The following is a 20391-nucleotide window of genomic DNA, read 5'->3' on the forward strand; positions in this document are numbered from 1 at the left end:
TCAAAGTGCACCTAGCCTGGCACAAGCACTGCGGCCACGTCACCGCCACTTAGTGGCGAAGGGCACCTGTTGCTGTGGGGAGGAGTAGGTGGCGCAGTGGTTAGCGCACTGCACGAAGAACGTGGGGAACCAGAGATTGATTCCCGGCCATCGGCAACATTAGTGGTGAATATCGAAACCGATGGTGGGCTTCCCCTAGGTCGACTCGGCCTTAAGCGAGTACCTGGCGCGGTGTGTAGTGAAAATCAGAACTGGGGATACAAAGGCCGCCAGGCATGGTTTTGACCACACCACCCCCTCGTGTGTGAGGTACCAGCACTTGCCTCAGCAGTCCATGTAGGCTACACGGGGGACCTTTGTGTTTGTTTTCACCTGCACAATGAAGGCCTCCGAACAACAAGCAACGTTTATTGGGTCGGGGGGACAGAACTTACAAGGTTGAGTTGACATTGTGGGTCATAACCACCTGCACTGAGGTCAGAATTACATTGATGTCAGTTCAAGGGTCAACTCCAAGGGTTGAGGTCAGAAAGATCGGGTGGCAAAATTCCACGAGTTTGGGTCAGATCAAGGTTCGTTTTCAAAGTCCAACTGAAGTTGAATCAATAGATCAAGGCTCTCCGTGCCGAGATTAGGGATCTTAGGATTGTTGTCAACAGGGCAGGGCGATAAGATTTGAGGAGGTCAGGAGGTCAGGAGTGGTCGTGGCTCAGAGTCAAGGTCACATGTCAAAGTCATGGGGGGTGGGGTCAGAATTCCCACATGGAGTCTATGTCGGGTTTGTCCCCCGTGGCGCTCAACCCCCCGTGGGCCTCCCCCTTCACGAGCGCCCCCCCTGGCGCCACCAGGCACAGCCGGTGGGGGGCATGCAGCTGCACCACGAATGGGGAGGGGGGGCTTGGGCCCCCCAGCACCACCGCCGCATCCTCCGCACGCACCACCCAGCCCCCGTGGCCCCCCTCACCTGCGGAGGGGCGGGGGAGGGGAGAAGCTTGTTAGGTGATCTGCGTGTAGTTCATGTTCATGTATTAGGTAGAGCCCTGTGAGCCATTCGGCTCTTGAATCGGGTGCAACCGCAACAAACAACAAAAACATGAACAAAAAAACATTTTAAAGTGAATATGTGACTAAGTGCAAACAGAAAATCCAAGAAAAGACAGCAAAACATTGCAGAAAAAAGCACCATACACCAACGCTGTGTGCAAAAATCCCAGTGGGATGCAAGTCAAACAACAACAACCACAAGACAACTTAGATTAAGGCCATCAGTCTCACTCCGTACTACAATAAACAAACATGGCCAAACCAAAAAACTTTTTGAAATCACCAAAATAAAGCCATAAAAGCAATGAAACAGTGATCATAGGAACTGTGACCGAATTTTCACAATGTGTTGGACATATCGCCTTAACATGCACCTAGCCTGACACGACAGCCGTGGTTACGTAACGGCCACCTAAGAGGGGCGAACGGCGGCTACAGTACGGTGTATGTACAGTGTGGGTGTGTAATGTATAAGCAGTATGTTAGTCTGTACAGTATGTGACTGTACAGTATACTGTATACAATGTGGGGTCCGGTGGTGTAGCGATGAATGCACTGCGCTATAAACCCGGTGACCCGAGTTCGATTCCCACCAATATGGGCAGATTTCCCTCGCTCTGTGCGGGTTGAGTTCGTGCGATTTTGCGCTGTATATGCGGCGGACCTATGTAGGGCGTGAAAGAAGTTCAACATATAAACATCTATTCTAGATTTGAAGCTTTCGTGACTGCAAGGATTCATACTCTTAGTTCTTTCGGTAAAGTCACGTAAGTAAAAAATGAAATTAAAATTAATAAAAAATAAAAACAATAAAATCACGACGTTTCGGAGGCAACACAAGCTTCCGTGTTCAGGTGAAACTGTCACAGCAAAAAATCTGTATCAAGTGGAGAGAAGTCCCAAGAGGTATAACAGGACCCTGCGGGGTGGGCTGGTAGGAATAATACTTAGTACCGGTACAGGGATATCGACCGGGTATAGAGGAGTTAAAGAAAAAAGTACTGTATTCTAGTGTAACGTTAATTAAAAGTGTTTGTTTTGACAAGAAACGCTGTGAGATTTAAAGACCCCCCAACACCACCCCTCTCACCACCCCCCACCACCCCCCACCACCCCCCACCACCACCTTCTGCACTAGGCCTCGCGAAGCCTGCCGCACTAGGCCTCGCGCCGTGCTTTTCGTGCACAAATAAGGCGATTAAATGTATGTCGTCTCTGTGTTAATAAATGTTTCTTGTCTCTGTGTTAAAAAAACGTGCTGCGTTTCAGTAAAGTAATTTTGAAGCGAAGTTTAAAGTTTTGCCGTGATGCGCGGGAAGCGACGGCCATCTTGTTTAATTCACAGATCGCAGGGGGAGCGGGCGGCCATCTTGTCGGACAGGGTCATGCCAAGTGTTTGCAGTAGGGGGCGATGTTGATACACGGACGGACGGACGGACGCGGACAGATGCGGACGGACGGACGCGGACGGACGGACGGACAGACGGACGGACACATTAATCTATTGGTGGTCTGGTCCACTTCGTTCCTACCAGTATAAAGTCGTACCTCTTGGGACTTCTCTCCACTTGATACAGATTTTTTGCTGTGACAGTTTCACCTGAAGACGGAAGCTTGTGTTGCCTCCGATACGTCGTGATTTTATTGTTTTTATTTTTGTATTAATTTTAATTTCATTTTTTACCTACGTGACTTTACCGAAAGAACTAAGAGTATATAAACATCTACCCAACATCTGTTCTGCCAAGCAGTTTGAATTCACTCGGATGCGTCTATGCGGTCAGACGTGGGACAACATTGTGTGCACTGCACGCGCTGCTTGACACGAAGCTGTCTCGTGCAATTTCGCTTTGTGCGCTGTTTTTTTTGGAATGCATCTACCGCATGAAGCGAGAGGAACCTGTGTTTGGGTGGAGAGTGGCAGTTGCATCTTACCAGCCGAATGGCTTCAACGCAAGAAAAACTCGGGACTGGTTTCGACATTGAGTGACCCATCAGCAGCAGAATCGGGTTTGCTTGAAGCAAATGCTGCTGAACTGTGTTTATAGGCAAGGGGCAAAGAGAAATCTGTGAGGAGGAGGTGGTAGGAGTGGTGAGTACCTGTGAGGAGGAGGTAGGAGTGGTGAGTACCTGTGAGGAGGGGGTGGTAGGAGTGGTGAGTACCTGTGAGGAGGAGGTAGGAGTGGTGAGTACCTGTGAGGAGGAGGTGGTAGGAGTGGTGAGTACCTGTGAGGAGGAGGAGGTAGAAGTGGTGAGTACCTGTGAGGAGGAGGAGGTAGGAGTGGTGAGTACCTGTGAGGAGGAGGTGGTAGGAGTGGTGAGTACCTGTGAGGAGGAGGTGGTAGGAGTGGTGAGTACCTGTGAGGAGGAGGAGGTAGGAGTGGTGAGTACCTGTGAGGAGGAGGAGGTAGGAGTGGTGAGTACCTGTGAGGAGGAGGTGGTAGGAGTGGTGAGTACCTGTGAGGAGGAGGAGGTAGGAGTGGTGAGTACCTGTGAGGAGGAGGTGGTAGGAGTGGTGAGTACCTGTGAGGAGGAGGTAGGAGTGGTGAGTACCTGTGAGGAGGTGGTAGGAGTGGTGAGTACCTGTGAGGAGGAGGTAGGAGTGGTGAGTACCTGTGAGGAGGAGGTGGTAGGAGTGGTGAGTACCTGTGAGGAGGTGGTAGGAGTGGTGAGTACCTGTGAGGAGGGGGAGGTAGGAGTGGTGAGTACCTGTGAGGAGGAGGTAGGAGTGGTGAGTACCTGTGAGGAGGTGGTAGGAGTGGTGAGTACCTGTGAGGAGGAGGTGGTAGGAGTGGTGAGTACCTGTGAGGAGGTGGTAGGAGTGGTGAGTACCTGTGAGGAGGAGGAGGTAGGAGTGGTGAGTACCTGTGAGGAGGTGGTAGGAGTGGTGAGTACCTGTGAGGAGGAGGAGGTAGGAGTGGTGAGTACCTGTGAGGAGGTGGTAGGAGTGGTGAGTACCTGTGAGGAGGTGGTAGGAATGGTGAGTACCTGTGAAGAGGAGGAGGTAGGAGTGGTGAGTACCTGTGAGGAGGAGGTAGGAGTGGTGAGTACCTGTGAGGAGGAGGAGGTAGGAGTGGTGAGTACCTGTGAGGAGGGGGTGGTAGGAGTGGTGAGTACCTGTGAGGAGGTGGTAGGAGTGGTGAGTACCTGTGAGGAGGTGGTAGGAGTGGTGAGTACCTGTGAGGAGGGGGTGGTAGGAGTGGTGAGTACCTGTGAGGAGGTGGTAGGAGTGGTGAGTACATGTGAGGAGGTGGTAGGAGTGGTGAGTACCTGTGAGGAGGTAGGAGTGGTGAGTACCTGTGAGGAGGAGGAGGTAGGAGTGGTGAGTACATGTGAGGAGGAGGTAGGAGTGGTGAGTACCTGTGAGGAGGTAGGAGTGGTGAGTACCTGTGAGGAGGTAGGAGTGGTGAGTACCTGTGAGGAGGAGGAGGTAGGAGTGGTGAGTACCTGTGAGGAGGTAGGAGTGGTGAGTACCTGTGAGGAGGAGGTGGTAGGAGTGGTGAGTACATGTGAGGAGGAGGTAGGAGTGGTGAGTACCTGTGAGGAGGTAGGAGTGGTGAGTACCTGTGAGGAGGAGGAGGTAGGAGTGGTGAGTACCTGTGAGGAGGAGGTGGTAGGAGTGGTGAGTACCTGTGAGGAGGAGGAGGTAGGAGTGGTGAGTACCTGTGAGGAGGGGGTGGTAGGAGTGGTGAGTACCTGTGAGGAGGAGGTGGTAGGTGTGGTGAGTACCTGTGAGGAGGAGGTGGTAGGAGTGGTGAGTACCTGTGAGGAGGAGGAGGTAGGAGTGGTGAGTACCTGTGAGGAGGAGGTGGTAGGAGTGGTGAGTACCTGTGAGGAGGAGGAGGTAGGAGTGGTGAGTACCTGTGAGGAGGAGGTGGTAGGCCCCGTCTCCACAGGGCAGCAGTTGGAAGGCTGTGAAGTCGGCCTGGTCGCCCCGCAGGGTCCCCTCACCTCCCCCTCCCTGACCCCCTCCCTGACCCCCTCCCACCCCACCTCCCCCTCCCCCCTCAGGCCCCACGAACCCCCGGGGCCCCTGCAGGATGAGGCGCGGCCGGTTCTCCAAGCGCACCGTGAACAGCTCCTGTGGGCCTGGGGTGAGGGGCGAGTGACTGGGTGAGTGGGTGGATGAGTGGATTTGTGGTCGAGTGGGTCAAGTGGGTGGGTGAGTGGGTGGGTGGGTGAGTGGGTGAGTGGGTGGGTGAGTGGGTGAGTGGGTGGGTGAGTGGGTGGGTGAGTGGATTTGTGGTCGAGTGGGTCAAGTGGGTGAATGGGTGGGTGAGTGGGTGAGTGGGTGGGTGAGTGGGTGGGTGACTGGGTGGGTGGGTGGGTGAGTGGGTGGGTGAGTGGGTGGATGAGTGGATTTGTGGTCGAGTGGGTGAGTGGGTGGGTGAGTGGGTGGGTGAGTGGGTGAGTGGGTGGGTGAGTGGGTGAGTGGGTGGATGAGTGGATTTGTGGTCGAGTGGGTCAAGTGGGTGGGTGAGTGGGTGGGTGAGGGGCGAGTGACTGGGTGAGTGGGTGGATGAGTGGATTTGTGGTCGAGTGGGTCAAGTGGGTGGGTGAGTGGGTGGGTGAATGGATTTGTGGCCGAGTGGGTCAAGTGGGTGGGTGAGTAGGTGGGTGAGTGGGTGGGTGAGCGGGTGGGTGGGTGAGCATGGGAGAGCAGGTGAGTCCACATGACCATTGTGTCGAGAGGCCGTGAATGGCCGTGATGGCCCCAGGAGGGGCCTTGATCCAGCAGCGGATAGATACTGGCGGCCGACGGCGGCGGTGGTGGCGACGCTCACTTGGTAAGGTGGCTGAGGCCACGATCTGGCCGATGGGCCTCATGGTGACGTAGAGGCCGGAGGGGGCTCGCAGCGACACGCAGGGCCCTCGCCACGTCACCGTGAAGCTGCAGCCTCCGTCACCGTCACGGACAACCACGTTACCACCCTCTACCTAGAAACACACGTCACCACGCGCACGCCACCACCGTACACGCCACCACCGTACACACCACCACACGCCGTCACGTGCACCAGGGTCACACGCACCGGGGATGTCATGTTACCATGCTCCACATGCCACTTTTCCAGGTATGGGTGCAGTGTGGGCGTGGTGTGGCGTGGTGTGGGGGCGGTGTGGGTGCGGTGTGGGTGTGGTGTGGGTGTGGGTGCGGTGTGGGTGTGGGGGCGGTGTGGGTCCGGTGTGGGTGTGGTGTGGGTGTGGGTGCGGTGTGGGTGTAGGCGCGGTGTGGGTGTGGGGTGTGGGTGCGGTGTGGGTGTGGGGGCGGTGTGGGTGCGGTGTGGGTGTGGTGTGGGTGTGGGTGCGGTGTGGGTGTGGGCGCGGTGTGGGTGTGGGGCGTGGGTGCGGTGTGGGTGTGGGCGCGGTGTGGGGTGTGGGCGCGGTGTGGGGTGTGGGTGCGGTGTGGGTGTGGGCGCGGTGTGGGGTGTGGGTGCGGTGTGGGTGCGGTGTGGGTGTGGGCGCGGTGTGGGTGTGGGCGCGGTGTGGGTGTGGGCGCGGTGTGGGTGTGGGGTGTGGGTGCGGTGTGTGTGTGGGCGCGGTGTGGGCGCGGTGTGTGTGTGGGCGCGGTGTGGGTGTGGGCGCGGTGTGGGTGTGGGCGCGGTGTGGGTGTGGGGTGTGGGTGCGGTGTGGGGTGCCGTGTGCCCCATACCTGCATCACATGGAGCCCTTGGACGCTGCTCAGGTGAGCGACGTCACCGTCCACGCGGAGATGGAACAGGGATTGAGGCTCCACCTTGTTGCTCCGTGCGTACAGCTCCTCCCCTGGATGTGCGCGGGTACGCACATACATACACGAGTACACAGAGGCAAGTGCTGTTAGCAAGTAGCACCTCTGAAGGCTGGCATAGCATAGGAGGGGGTGCGTGGCCAGCACCACTTCCTAGTGGCGATGTTTACACACCGCACTAGGTACCCATTTGAGTCGGCCTAGGGGAGGCCCAGGACCGGTTCAGATAATTGTCACTGGTATTGGCCTTGTCTCCCCGTGTCTCCCCGTGTCTCCCCGTGCCTTCTCACCGTGAGCGATGGTCACCACGTGTCCCCTGTGTGTCCACAGAGACACCACGGCACCCGCACGTCTCGGCTCCAGCAGGGCGTCCCGTATGGCCTGGGATGAGCCGGCGCTCACAAGCAGACGTGGGCCCTGACACACGGAGTGACGCGCAAGGAAGACGCAGCGCAGGTGAGAGACGGGGAGACACGTGGGGAGACACGCGGGGAGACACGCGGGGAGACACGGCGCAGGGGAGACATGCAGGGAGACGCAGCACAGGTGAGAGACGGGGAGACACATGGAGACAGCGCAGGTGAGAGACAGGGAGACACGTGGGGAGACACGGTGCAGGTGAGACATGCAGGGAGACGCAGCACAGGTGAGAGACGGGGAGACACATGGAGACACAGGGACGTACTCCATTCATCACACTACAGGGGGTCTTGTACACACAACCCTCGGTAGTTGCGAGTTTGGATACCTGTACCCTGTGGATGTACTCTGTGCGTGTACCCCGTGGGTACCTGTGGGTAGAGGAGGCGCCCGTGGGTGTCGCGCAGCGCCAGCACGCCGTGAGTGACGTGCACGGCGCTGGCCACGCCGTCGGCGTCCACCGCGGAGCACGGGACGGCCCCACACGTCACGCACACTCCCGTGTCCGTCTCCACGTGGTAGCGCCCGCTCTGAAAGCAACGATCCCCAGTAGAGCATTTTATGGACTGTTGTGGCAAGTGCTGTTCAAGTGGGCATGTGGTTGAGCATGTGTGGTTGAGCGAGTAGTGGTAGTGTAGCGATTAGCGTGTTTTGCTACAAACTCATGGCCAACGCAAGTGATGATTATCTGAACCGGTCCTGGGCCCCTCCCCGAGCTTGACTCGGCCTCAAATGAGTACCTGGCGTGGTATGTAAACATCACCACTATGGAGACGTAGGTGGTCAGGCGTGACGCTGGCCACGCACCCTCTTGCGTGCTGTGCCGGCCTTCATAGGTGCTCGCTAACAGCACTTCCCCCAATTGCCTACTCAGGCTATACGAGGGATCGTTGTGGTTAAGCGAGAATGTCAGCGTATGGCTGAGTGGGTGGACGAGTGTACGGTTAAGTGAGTGAGTGGCGGGCGGGCGGGCGGGCGGAGGGGCTCACCGAGAAGTGAACCGTGAAGACGCAGCCGGGGCTGTGTGGCACCGCGGCGTCCGCGTAGAGCAGGGCCCCCCGCGAGATCGCTCCCGGCATCTCGGCGCGCACGAAGCTCCCCCACGCCCGGCTCCACAGCCACATGTGCGGGTGCAGCTCCACGTGGGGCCACCACGTGGTCACCTGCGGGACCCCCCCCCCCGCCCCACCGTACAGCACCCCCCCATCAACCCCGGTCTGTTTACAATGAAGCCCCCCTCCGGTAATCATCGCTCATCCCGATACCGCTCACCGCCAGCGTACACCCCTCGCTCACCGCGTCGTTCACCGCTCACCCCGGCACCTCTGACCGGTGAGAAAGATCCGAATACAATTCGCGTCACGATTGTGCTGCTCTCGGCACACGAAGAAGGGTCCCCTCAGAACTCTCGCGGAGCAGTGCAACGCTCGCCGCTTTAACCCGCCACGGCGTTCTGTTCGCTCTCGTGAAAAGCGCTCATTCACCCTCCGATTTTGCCCCAGGGTGGCCACTGCCGCCCCCAACTTCCCAGTCGCCACAAAGTGCACCAGCATGGCACCACCCACTGGTGTCTTTCAGGAGCCTCCTCCTCTACAGAGGCTGATCTTGCCACCACTGGTATGTGTATGTACGTTGAACTTCTTTCGCACCGTACATAGTCAACCGTGCTAATCGGACGTGCGGCGGAAGGACAACCAAACTCGACACAAAAAGCAGTTCTAAGGAAATGAAGGTATCAGTCATCAGCAAGGCCACTTAGCTCCTCTAGATCCTCTTGGAACTGCTCACAGGATCCAGATTGCACTCTACACCTCCTCAGCACAGCCAGCCAACTCAAAGGGGTTTGGCTACTTCCTCCATCCTTTGAGGCTCCGCAGTCACTAGCAGGACCCCCGTGTTTACTTGATGTTCTTTGGGCTCAGGGGTTTACACCCCCCCCCCCCCAAGACCTCACAATATGCTCTGCAAAACCTGCAGACCTGATCCTGGGCTTCAAAGGTCGAATCACCATTCTTTCCCTTAAGGACAGTAATCGGTGTGACACTGCAAGTCACGTTTTTGATGTCAAGAGTGATTTGTGATCGCGAGCTGCCGAGGCAATTTCAGCCTCTCGTGCCGGCGCCCGTTCGAACCTCCGAGCGTTGGCTGCGGTAAGCGTCATAAATCTTCGACGTGGGATGTTGCAGATGACAGTGGGCCTGCAGCTTACTTGCAGCTAGCTGGAACACCTCCTCCGTCAGCCAGGGTCTCTGCGGAGGTGTGGACCCTGTACCCAATGCAGCCATAACAGCATGAGCCGCAATCATGAACCTCGCTCATTTACTCTTGGCGTCAGAAGGGAGTGGGGGGCACAATGTCAACCCCAGCTGCAAGCGATGATCACATTCTCACTTGTAACCTTCATCATTGAGCCGAGGCCAGGTTATTTCTGGTTTGGATGGGGTCGGAGGTGGATGCCCACCACCACAGTGGAAGAATGGCAGGTGCATCTTACAGATGACAAGCCGATGGTTCAGTGGGGAAGCCCAGGACCGGGTCAGACATTTGTCACCGATGTTGGGCTTGAGCAAGAATTGAACTTGGGTCACCAGCGTCGTAGTGGTGTTCTGACTACCGCTCACTACAAAAACTGACTCGCATAAAGACAAAGATCCCCCGTATAGCCTTTATAGGCTCTAGGGGCAAGTGCTGTTAGCCAGCACCTGAAGGCCGGTATGGCACACGAGGGGGTGGGTGGCCGGTACCACGCCCGCCCGCCCGCCTTTGTCGTCCTAGGGGAGGCCCACGACCGGTTAGGATAATCGTCACTGGTGTTGACCGTGAGCAGGTATTGAACCCGGGTTGCCGGGTTGGTAGCGCAGCGTGGCGCTAATCGCTACCCTACCCAGAAAAACACACACACGGCTGGGTGTCCACTTTGGCAGCGATCGGCCACCCTGGTTAGCCTCTCACCGCAACCGCGTCGTCCACCCAGCCCCGTACTCACGCTCTGATTGGCCAGCCCGTCGCACGTCACCTCCCCACGCGGCCCGCCCGCCGCCAGGTAGCGCTCGCGGGCGACGGCGCGCAGCCGCCAGGCCCCGCGAGCGCCGACGGCCTCCACCGCCAACACCGTGCCGGCTCGGCGCTGAGCCGCGTCGCACGCCAGCCTCCCGCGCTCGTCCACACGGGCGTACCCGCCCCGCGCCTCGCTCCTCAGCAGCGCCAGCGACGCGCCGCCGCCGCCGCCGGCCTCCTCCACCCTGACCGCGTCCAGCCGCCAGCGCTGCTCGGGGCCCGTGCCGCGCGGCGCGGTGACAACGGCGCCGCTCGAGGCCTCGCACGACAGGTAGCGCCCGCCCACGGACACGAGGCCCAGGCACAGCGAGGCGGCGCCGCCGCGGCCCCCCTCCTCCTCGTCGTCGTCGTCGCCGGCGCCATCGTCCAACGCCGCCCCCCCCGCCTTCGCGCCGGGAGGCCGGTGGCCGCGGGGAACCAGCGGCGCCGCTAGCGGCACGCCGTCCGGCGCGCCGCAGTGTTGCTGACGAGGAGGGTCGTACGCGTGGCCGAATACGTAGGCCTCGTTGTAGAAGACGCTGCTGCTGTACTCGCCGCTCTCGCAGCCGCCACCGCCGCCCGTCGCCACGGTGACCCGCGTTCCCGTCGCGCCGGGTTGCTCGCTCAGCAACCGCTTGAACTGGCGCCGCGTTGCCTCCGCTTCCTCCTCCTCCTCCTCCTCGTTGTTGTTGCGCGCTGGCGGCCGGGACTTGGGGAGGTCATCTCCGTCGCGGCGCACGGCCGCGGCGACGCTGCGGCTCGCCATACCGGCAGCGGGGCCGGCGGCGGTGGTGGTCGACGCTGCCCTGCGCGGCTCGGGGCCGTGCGGGGAGCGGGGGGGAGGGGAGCGGCGCCGGCGTGGCCACCCCTCGCGGGCTCTTTCTCCGCCACCGTTGCCGCCGTCGGTCCTGTCGTCGTCGTCAGGGCAGGAGGTGCGGCGGCCACGGCCGAGTTGGGACTCGTCGCCGAGCGCCCGCCCGCGGCTCCACGCGAAAGGGCGCTCGCCGTACCGAGGGGAGGCTCCCTCCCGGCTGCGGGGCTCACGCGTCGGCCGCTCATGACCGGCGGCGGCGTCGTCGTCGTCGTCGTCGTCACACGCTACTCCGAACCTATTCCGGCGGAGCTCCTCCAGGAGGGCGTCGGCGTCACCGTCCGGGCTCTGCCGGCGCCGTGCGTCCCTCCCCCCCCCCACCACGCTGCGAGCGCGGCGGCGCAGCGCAACGGCGGTGGCAGTGACGCCGTCACGGCGCCCTGCGGGGCGCGAGTCGTCGTCCGCCTCGCTGTCGTCCGACAAGAACGACTCCGCGCCGACGCTGCCCCCGCTGCTGCGGGCGCGTCGGTGGCTGCGCCTGAGGAGCCCCGCCCCGGCGTTATTTGTCGCCGCCGCCGCCGAGAAGGAGGAGGGGCAGTCGGGCCCCGGGTCCCCCTGGAGCGTCTTGAGCTCCTCGCGCCGGTCCTGGCGGCGGCGGATGAGCTCCATCACGTCGTGCATGCGCTGCGGGTTGCGCGACGGCCGCTCCCCTCCTTCCCCGGGGGTCTCCCGGCGGGACCTCGCGCCGTCTTCCTTCGGGAGCGCCATTAGCAGCGTCGTTGCCGCCGGCGGCCTGAACGCATCGCGAGTGTTGTTGTCGTCGCCGTCGGAGAACGGGCGCTGGCGCGAGAGGTCCCTGGGGCGGAGCTGGCGCCGCTCCAGGTTGCCACCGCTGTCTGGTCTCGGCATCCTCCCGGTGTCGCGCCGGTACAGGGGCCGGCGGAGGCCGAGCACGTCTGCCGCGGAGGTGGAGCAGAGGGGATTGCCGCCACCGCGGTCGTTGTCGTGGCGGTCGTGGTCGTCGCGGTAACGGGGACGTGGGGATAGAGATCGGTCGCGAGACTGCAGAGTTGGGAGGTCGCGGCGAGTGGAGAGGTCGCGGCGAGTGGAGAGGTCGTGGCGAGACGAGGAGAGGTCACGGTAAGCGGAGAGGTCGCGGGGAGGGTCGCGGTGTGAGGAGGGAAGGCCGCGGAGAGAGGAGGGGAGGTCGCGGCGAGCGGGGGGGTCGCGTTGAGAGGAGGCGAGCTTGCGGGAAGCGCGAGGCATGGCGTCCCTGTTCGTCCACGTGATGTCGCGCGTCAGACGGGAGAGCGGCATCCTGAGGAGACGGAGAAACAACATCGTCATCGGGAAGCGTTTCACCCCGTGGGCTATTCGAGGAAATGTCGTGGGCCACGGTTATGATTCTGGAATACTTCTACACCGAGCTGCTGCCGGTAGGATCTGTGTCGCTGTCAATAACACGGCGTGGCCTTCAGTGGAAACACAATAGGCGACGTTTCGGGCAATAGCCCTTCTTTAAAGCACGCGTAAACGGTGCGACCCGCCAGCAATCACCCAACACCATGCGCTGATTGTACTGTACAGCTATGCTCCCTCACACGGTCCGTGCCTTCACCACCGCCACCACCAAACTAAGCCGCGATGGACCAGCGCGGTGAAGTATGGTCAAGTAGCCGCCCCCCACACACAATGGTGGGGGGGGGGGGGGCGGGGGTTAGGCCCTCATCATCCAGCAGTGGATTTTACAAATTGTCTGTGCGTGTGTGAGGCAATGTACACGTTCGAGATATGAAGTTTTCGTGACTGCAAGGATCCATACTTTCGGTAAAGTCACGTAGGTGAAAAAAAACACATATAACAATAAAATAAAAATAAAATAACTAAATTAAATCACGACGTTTTGATTGCAACACAAGTAATCATCATCAGGTGTGGAAATCACAGCTAGAAAATGTTACTTTAGTAAAAAAAAAAATCTTCTTGGTTCTTTCGGTAAAGTCACGTAGAAGGGAAATAATAAAATAATAAAAATAAAACAATAAAATTATTCTGTCGGAAAGACCTGTTTCTTCACCTGGGGACGGCTGCTTGCGTTGTGGCCGAAACGCCGTGAGAATTGTATTTTATGTTTAATTTTTATTATTTTATTATTTCCCTTCTACGTGACTTTACCGAAAGAACCAAGAAGATGAAACCCTGCAGTCACGAAAGCTTTAAAACATTTGTATTTCTTTTCTTTTTTACTTTATTCTTATTTTACTTTATTTTATTATTATTTTTTGACCTACGTGACTTTACCGAAAGAACCAAAGAGAATGTACACGTTGTCGTTGTTGTTAAACATGTTGAAATTACCTGGGTCTCCGTATTTTCAGATGGCTCTTTGCTGGAAAGTGAGACAAAGTGATACCGGATTGTAAGACGCACCTCCAACTATTGATTTATATTGGCGGGGTGGGGGCGAAGTGCGTCTTATCACCCGGTAATGTTGTTGATGTATGTGGTTGTTGGTATAGTTGTTGTGGGTATGGTTGCTGTTGTGATTGTTGTGGGTATGTTTATTGTTAGTTGGTATGGTTGTTATATGGTTGTTGTACGTGGGTATGGTTGTTGTACGTGGGTATGGTTGTTGTTATGATTGATGTGGGTATGGTTGTTGTTGTGATTGTTGTGGGTATGGTTGTTAATTTGATTGTTGTGGGTATGTTTGTTGTTGTGGGTATGGTTGTTGTTGTGATTGTTGTGGGTATGGTTGTTGTTGTGATTGATGTGGGTATGGTTGTTGTTGTGATTGTTGTGGGTATGGTTGTTTTTTTTCGATTTAAAGCTTTCGTGACTGCAGGGATTCATCTTCTTGGTTCTTTCGGTAAAGTCACGTAGAAGGGAAGTAATAAAATAATAAAAATAAAACATAATAAAACAATTCTCACGACGTTTCGGCCACAACGCAAGCAGCCGTCCTCAGGCGAATAATGAGAACATTATCAAGCTAGGAGCTTATATAGGTGTAGCGAGGAGGAGCGCCTTAACAAAAGAATGTGCATATGAAGAGGAATTTAGCATACCAATGGACAATGCGTAGGGGGTGGGCGGAGGGGTTTCAAAGTCCCATTATGCCCATGCATTATGCAGGATCAACAGCACCACGGGGGGGCGCAAGGAACAGCGTTAATAAAGGACAGGAATGTTAGTGATATGTAGCTGCATTTACCAAACAACCACGTAGAAAACCGAAGTGAAAACTACTAAGTTGCCTCTGTGGTAGCAGTTACATTGGGGAAACCAAACGACACGTCTCAGACCGCATTCGTGAACATAAAGCTGATCTAAAACACGGTAGGACAAACACCTCAGCCGTGGCAGACCACTGTTACAACTCAGTGGGCTCACATGACATTGACTTCTCCAAGACGGAGGTTCTCTGCAAGCCATCTGGCTATCATGAGAGATTCGTTCATGAGTCGATCCACATATACAAACACAGAGACAATTTTAACCGAGAAGATGGATTCAGGCTTAGCAATCATTGGAAGGACGTAATAAACCATTTCGATACACATTAGGATGAGTTGAATAATACATAGTGTTATATTAAAATGTATAAAGTATAGGGTGGTTTACAGCAATACAGTATATAATTTAATGTTGGGTTTATCTATGGCAGTATATAGTACTGTATATGCTAAGAGAATAAAGTTTAGATGGAAGTATATTATATACTTCTTACGACGTAGAATTGTAATTTATTATTTGTTGTTAGTAACTCAGCTTATTGTAGAGTATAGTAAGTATAAGTTTATATTTTAGTTTTTTATGTAGTTTTTACTTTGGTTTTCTACGTGGTTGTTTGGTAAATGCAGCTACATATCATTAACATTCCTTTCCTTTATTAACGCTGTTCCTTGCGCCCCCCCGTGGTGCTGTTGATCCTGCATAATGCATGGGCATAATGGGACTTTGAAACCCCTCCGCCCACCTCCTACTCATTGCCCATTGGTATGCTAAATTCCTCTTCATATGCACATTCTTTTGTTAAGGCGCTCCTCCTCGCTACACCTATATAAGCTCCTAGCTTGATAATGTTCTCATTCTTCGCCTGAGGACGGCTGCTTGCGTTGTGGCCGAAACGTCGTGAGAATTGTTTTATTATGTTTTATTTTTATTATTTTATTACTTCCCTTCTACGTGACTTTACCGAAAGAACCAAGAAGAGGTATGGTTGTTGTTGTGATTGATGTGGGTATGGTTGTTGTTGTGATTGTTGTGGGTATGGTTGTTGTTGTGATTGTTGTGGGTATGGTTGTTGTTGTGATTGATGTGGGTATGGTTGTTGTTGTGATTGTTGTGGGTATGGTTGTTGTTGTGATTGTTGTGGGTATGGTTGTTGTTGTGATTGATGTGGGTATGGTTGTTGTTGTGATTGATGTGGGTATGGTTGTTGTTGTGATTGTTGTGGGTATGGTTGTTGTTGTGATTGTTGTGGGTATGGTTGTTGTTGTGATTGTTGTGGGTATGGTTGTTGTTGTGATTGTTGTGGGTATGGTTGTTGTTGTGATTGTTGTGGGTATGTTTGTTGTTGTGGGTATCGTTGTTGTTGTGATTGTTGTGGGTATGGTTGTTGTTGTGGGTATGGTTGTTGTTGTGGGTATGGTTGTTGATTTGATTGATGTGGGTATGGTTGTTGTTGTGGGTATGGTTGTTGGTAGTTGGTATGGTTGTTGTGGGTATGGTTGTTGTGGGTAGGGTTGTTGTGGGTAGGGTTGTGATTGTTTGTTTGTTGTTGTGATTGTTGTGGGTATGTTTGTTGCTGGTACGGTTGTTGGTAGTTGGTATGATTGTTATATGGGTATGGTTGTTGTACGTGAGTATGATATGATTGATGTGGGTTTGGTTGTTGTTGTGATTGATGTGGGTATGGTTGTTGTTGTGATTGTTGTGGGTATGGTTGTTATTATGATTGTTGTGGGTATGGTTGTTGTTGTGGGTATGGTTGTGGGTATGTTCGTTTGTTGTTGTGTTTGTTGTGATTGTTGTTAATGTAATTGTTGTTGTGGGTATGGTTGTTGTTATGGGTATGGTTGTTGTTGTGATTGTTGTTGTTGTGATTGTTGTTGATGTGATTGTTGTTGTTGTTGATGTAGTTATCGGTGACCGCGTCCTCCTACCGTGCAGCGGGCGACGTCCCCGAACTAACGACGCCGGCGGCGCGCGCTGATGAACGTTGCACAAAGGTAAAGGGGGCCCGTGTAGGCTCGCCAGGTCGCCGGGGCAAGTGCAGTTAGCGAGTGTCGCGCCTGCCATGAAGGGCGAGATCACGAGACACGATGGTGGCGAGAGTTACACATCGCGGCACTCACTTGAGGCTGAGTCGACGTAGGGGGGGGGGGGGGGGGAGGCCCAGGACCGGTTCAAGATGATTTTGTCGTCGGTGTTGTTGGCCGTGAGCGGGGATCGAACTCGTGTCCGTCGGGTTCGTAGCGCAGCGCGCTAACCGCTGCGCCACCGCTCTCTCTGTGCGTGTCCACTAACACCACAATCTCAGACTGTTGGGGCAAGTGCTGTGAGCGAGCATCTGTCAAGGCCGGCACGGCACACGAGGGGTCTGGGTGGCCACACATACACGTGTACACATGCGCGTGCAACACACACACACGCACGTGTAACACACACACACGTGGAACACACACACACGTGTAACACACACGCACACACACACGTGTAACACACACACGTGTAACACACACACGTGTAACACACACACGTGTAACACACACACGTGTACAACACACACACGTGTACAACACACACACGTGTACAACACACACACGTGTACAACACACGCACACGCACGTACCACACACACACACACACGTGTAACACACACACACGCGCAACAGTTGCGAACCGCCGACTTTCGCGTTGTACACAAACGCACGTGTCGCGCCTTTCATTTAAAATCGCGCTCCTCCGCCCCCACCCCTTCCTCGTCGCCACCCGTAGCCGGTCTCTCACCGACCCAGCATCGTTTTTGAACGCGGCGGCGCGCACGTGTTGAGCAAGGTGATCGGGTCAGGGGGTGGGGGGCACTGGGGGGCACTGGGGGGGGGGCAATGGGCAACAGGGGGGGGCAGTGGGTTGGAGGGGCACTGGGGGGTGGGGGGGCAATGGGGGGTGGTGTGGGATCAATGGGTGGGGGTGGTTGGAGGAGCACTGGGGGTGGGGGGGGGCAATGGGTGGGGGTGGTTGGAGGGGCACTGGGGGTGGGGGGGGGGCAATGGGTGGGGGTGGTTGGAGGAGCACTGGGGGTGGGGGGGGGGCAATGGGTGGGGGTGATTGGAGGGGCACTGGGGGTGGGGGGGGGGCAATGGGTGGGGGTGATTGGAGGGGCACTGGGGGTGGGGGGGGGCTATGGGTGGGGGTGATTGGAGGAGCACTGGGGGTGGGGGGGGGGCAATGGGTGGGGGTGATTGGAGGGGCACTGGGGGTGGGGGGGGGCAATGGGTGGGGGTGATTGGAGGGGCACTGGGGGTGGGGGGGGGGCAATGGGTGGGGGTGATTGGAGGGGCACTGGGGGTGGGGGGGGGGCTATGGGTGGGGGTGATTGGAGGGGCACTAGGGGTGGGGGGGGGCAATGGGTGGGGGTGGTTGGAGGGGCACTGGGGGTGGGGGGGGGGCAATGGGTGGGGGTGGTTGGAGGGGCACTGGGGGTGGGGGGGGGGCAATGGGTGGGGGTGATTGGAGGGGCACTGGGGGTGGGGGGGGGGCAATGGGTGGGGGTGGTTGGAGGGGCACTGGGGGTGGGGGGGGGCAATGGGTGGGGGTGGTTGGAGGGGCACTGGGGGTGGGGGGGGGGCAATGGGTGGGGGTGATTGGAGGGGCACTGGGGGTGGGGGGGGGCAATGGGTGGGGGTGATTGGAGGGGCACTGGGGGTGGGGGGGGGCAATGGGTGGGGGTGGTTGGAGGGGCACTGGGGGTGGGGGGGGGCAATGGGTGGGGGTGGTTGGAGGGGCACTGGGGGTGGGGGGGGGCAATGGGTGGGGGTGATTGGAGGGGCACTGGGGGTGGGGGGGGGCAATGGGTGGGGGTGGTTGGAGGGGCACTGGGGGTGGGGGGGCAATGGGTGGGGGTGGTTGGAGGAGCACTGGGGGTGGGGGGGGGCAATGGGTGGGGGTGGTTGGAGGAGCACTGGGGGGTGGGGGGGGGCAATGGGTGGGGGTGGTTGGAGGAGCACTGGGGGTGGGGGGGGGGGCAATGGGTAGGGGTGGTTGGAGGAGCACTGGGGGGTGGGGGGGGGCAATGGGTGGGGGTGGTTGGAGGGGCACTGGGGGTGGGGGGGGGGCAATGGGTGGGGGTGGTTGGAGGAGCACTGGGGGGTGGGGGGGGGCAATGGGTGGGGGTGGTTGGAGGAGCACTGGGGGGTGGGGGGGGGGGCAATGGGTGGGGGTGGTTGGAGGGGCACTGGGGGTGGGGGGGGGCAATGGGTGGGGGTGGTTGGAGGAGCACTGGGGGGTGGGGGGGGGGCAATGGGTGGGGGTGGTTGGAGGGGCACTGGGGGGTGGGGGGGGGCAATGGGTGGGGGTGGTTGGAGGAGCACTGGGGGGTGGGGGGGGGCAATGGGTGGGGGTGGTTGGAGGGGCACTGGGGGTGGGGGGGGGCAATGGGTGGGGGTGGTTGGAGGGGCACTGGGGGGTGGGGGGGGGCAATGGGTGGGGGTGGTTGGAGGGGCACTGGGGGTGGGGGGGGCAATGGGTGGGGGTGGTTGGAGGAGCACTGGGGGGTGGGGGGGGGGCAATGGGTGGGGGTGGTTGGAGGGGCACTGGGGGTGGGGGGGGCAATGGGTGGGGGTGGTTGGAGGAGCACTGGTGGGGGGGGGGGGCAATGGGTGGGGGTGGTTGGAGGGGCACTGGGGGTGGGGGTGGGCAATGGGTGGGGGTGGTTGGAGGGGCACTGGGGGTGGGGGGGGGGCAATGGGTGGGGGTGGTTGGAGGGGCACTGGGGGTGGGGGGGGGGCAATGGGTGGGGGTGGTTGGAGGGGCACTGGGGGTGGGGGGGGGCAATGGGTGGGGGTGGTTGGAGGGGCACTGGGGGTGGGGGGGGGGCAATGGGTGGGGGTGGTTGGAGGGGCACTGGGGGTGGGGGGGGGGCAATGGGTGGGGGTGGTTGGAGGGGCACTGGGGGTGCGGGGGGCAATGGGTGGGGGTGGTTGGAGGAGCACTGGGGGGTGGGGGGGGGGCAATGGGTGGGGGTGGTTGGAGGGGCACTGGGGGTGGGGGGGGGCAATGGGTGGGGGTGGTTGGAGGGGCACTGGGGGTGAGGGGGGGCAATGGGTGGGGGTGGTTGGAGGGGCACTGGGGGTGGGGGGGGGCAATGGGTGGGGGTGGTTGGAGGGGCACTGGGGGTGGGGGGGGGCAATGGGTGGGGGTGGTTGGAGGGGCACTGGGGGTGGGGGGGGGCAATGGGTGGGGGTGGTTGGAGGAGCACTGGGGGGTGGGGGGGGGGCAATGGGTGGGGGTGGTTGGAGGGGCACTGGGGGTGGGGGGGGGGCAATGGGTGGGGGTGGTTGGAGGGGCACTGGGGGTGGGGGGGGGGCAATGGGTGGGGGTGGTTGGAGGAGCACTGGGGGGTGGGGGGGGGCAATGGGTGGGGGTGGTTGGAGGGGCACTGGGGGTGGGGGGGGGCAATGGGTGGGGGTGGTTGGAGGAGCACTGGGGGGTGGGGGGGGGCAATGGGTGGGGGTGGTTGGAGGAGCACTGGGGGGTGGGGGGGGGCAATGGGTGGGGGTGGTTGGAGGAGCACTGGGGGGTGGGGGGGGGGGCAATGGGTGGGGGTGGTTGGAGGGGCACTGGGGGTGGGGGGGGGCAATGGGTGGGGGTGGTTGGAGGAGCACTGGGGGGTGGGGGGGGGGCAATGGGTGGGGGTGGTTGGAGGGGCACTGGGGGGTGGGGGGGGGCAATGGGTGGGGGTGGTTGGAGGAGCACTGGGGGGTGGGGGGGGGGCAATGGGTGGGGGTGGTTGGAGGGGCACTGGGGGTGGGGGGGGGCAATGGGTGGGGGTGGTTGGAGGGGCACTGGGGGGTGGGGGGGGGCAATGGGTGGGGGTGGTTGGAGGGGCACTGGGGGTGGGGGGGGCAATGGGTGGGGGTGGTTGGAGGAGCACTGGGGGGTGGGGGTGGGGGGGGGCAATGGGTGGGGGTGGTTGGAGGGGCACTGGGGGTGGGGGGGGCAATGGGTGGGGGTGGTTGGAGGAGCACTGGTGGGGGGGGGGGCAATGGGTGGGGGTGGTTGGAGGGGCACTGGGGGTGGGGGGGGGCAATGGGTGGGGGTGGTTGGAGGGGCACTGGGGGGT

This window comes from Lampetra fluviatilis, chromosome 27 (genome assembly GCF_964198595.1).
Source record: "Lampetra fluviatilis chromosome 27, kcLamFluv1.1, whole genome shotgun sequence".
NCBI lineage: Eukaryota > Metazoa > Chordata > Hyperoartia > Petromyzontiformes > Petromyzontidae > Lampetra > Lampetra fluviatilis.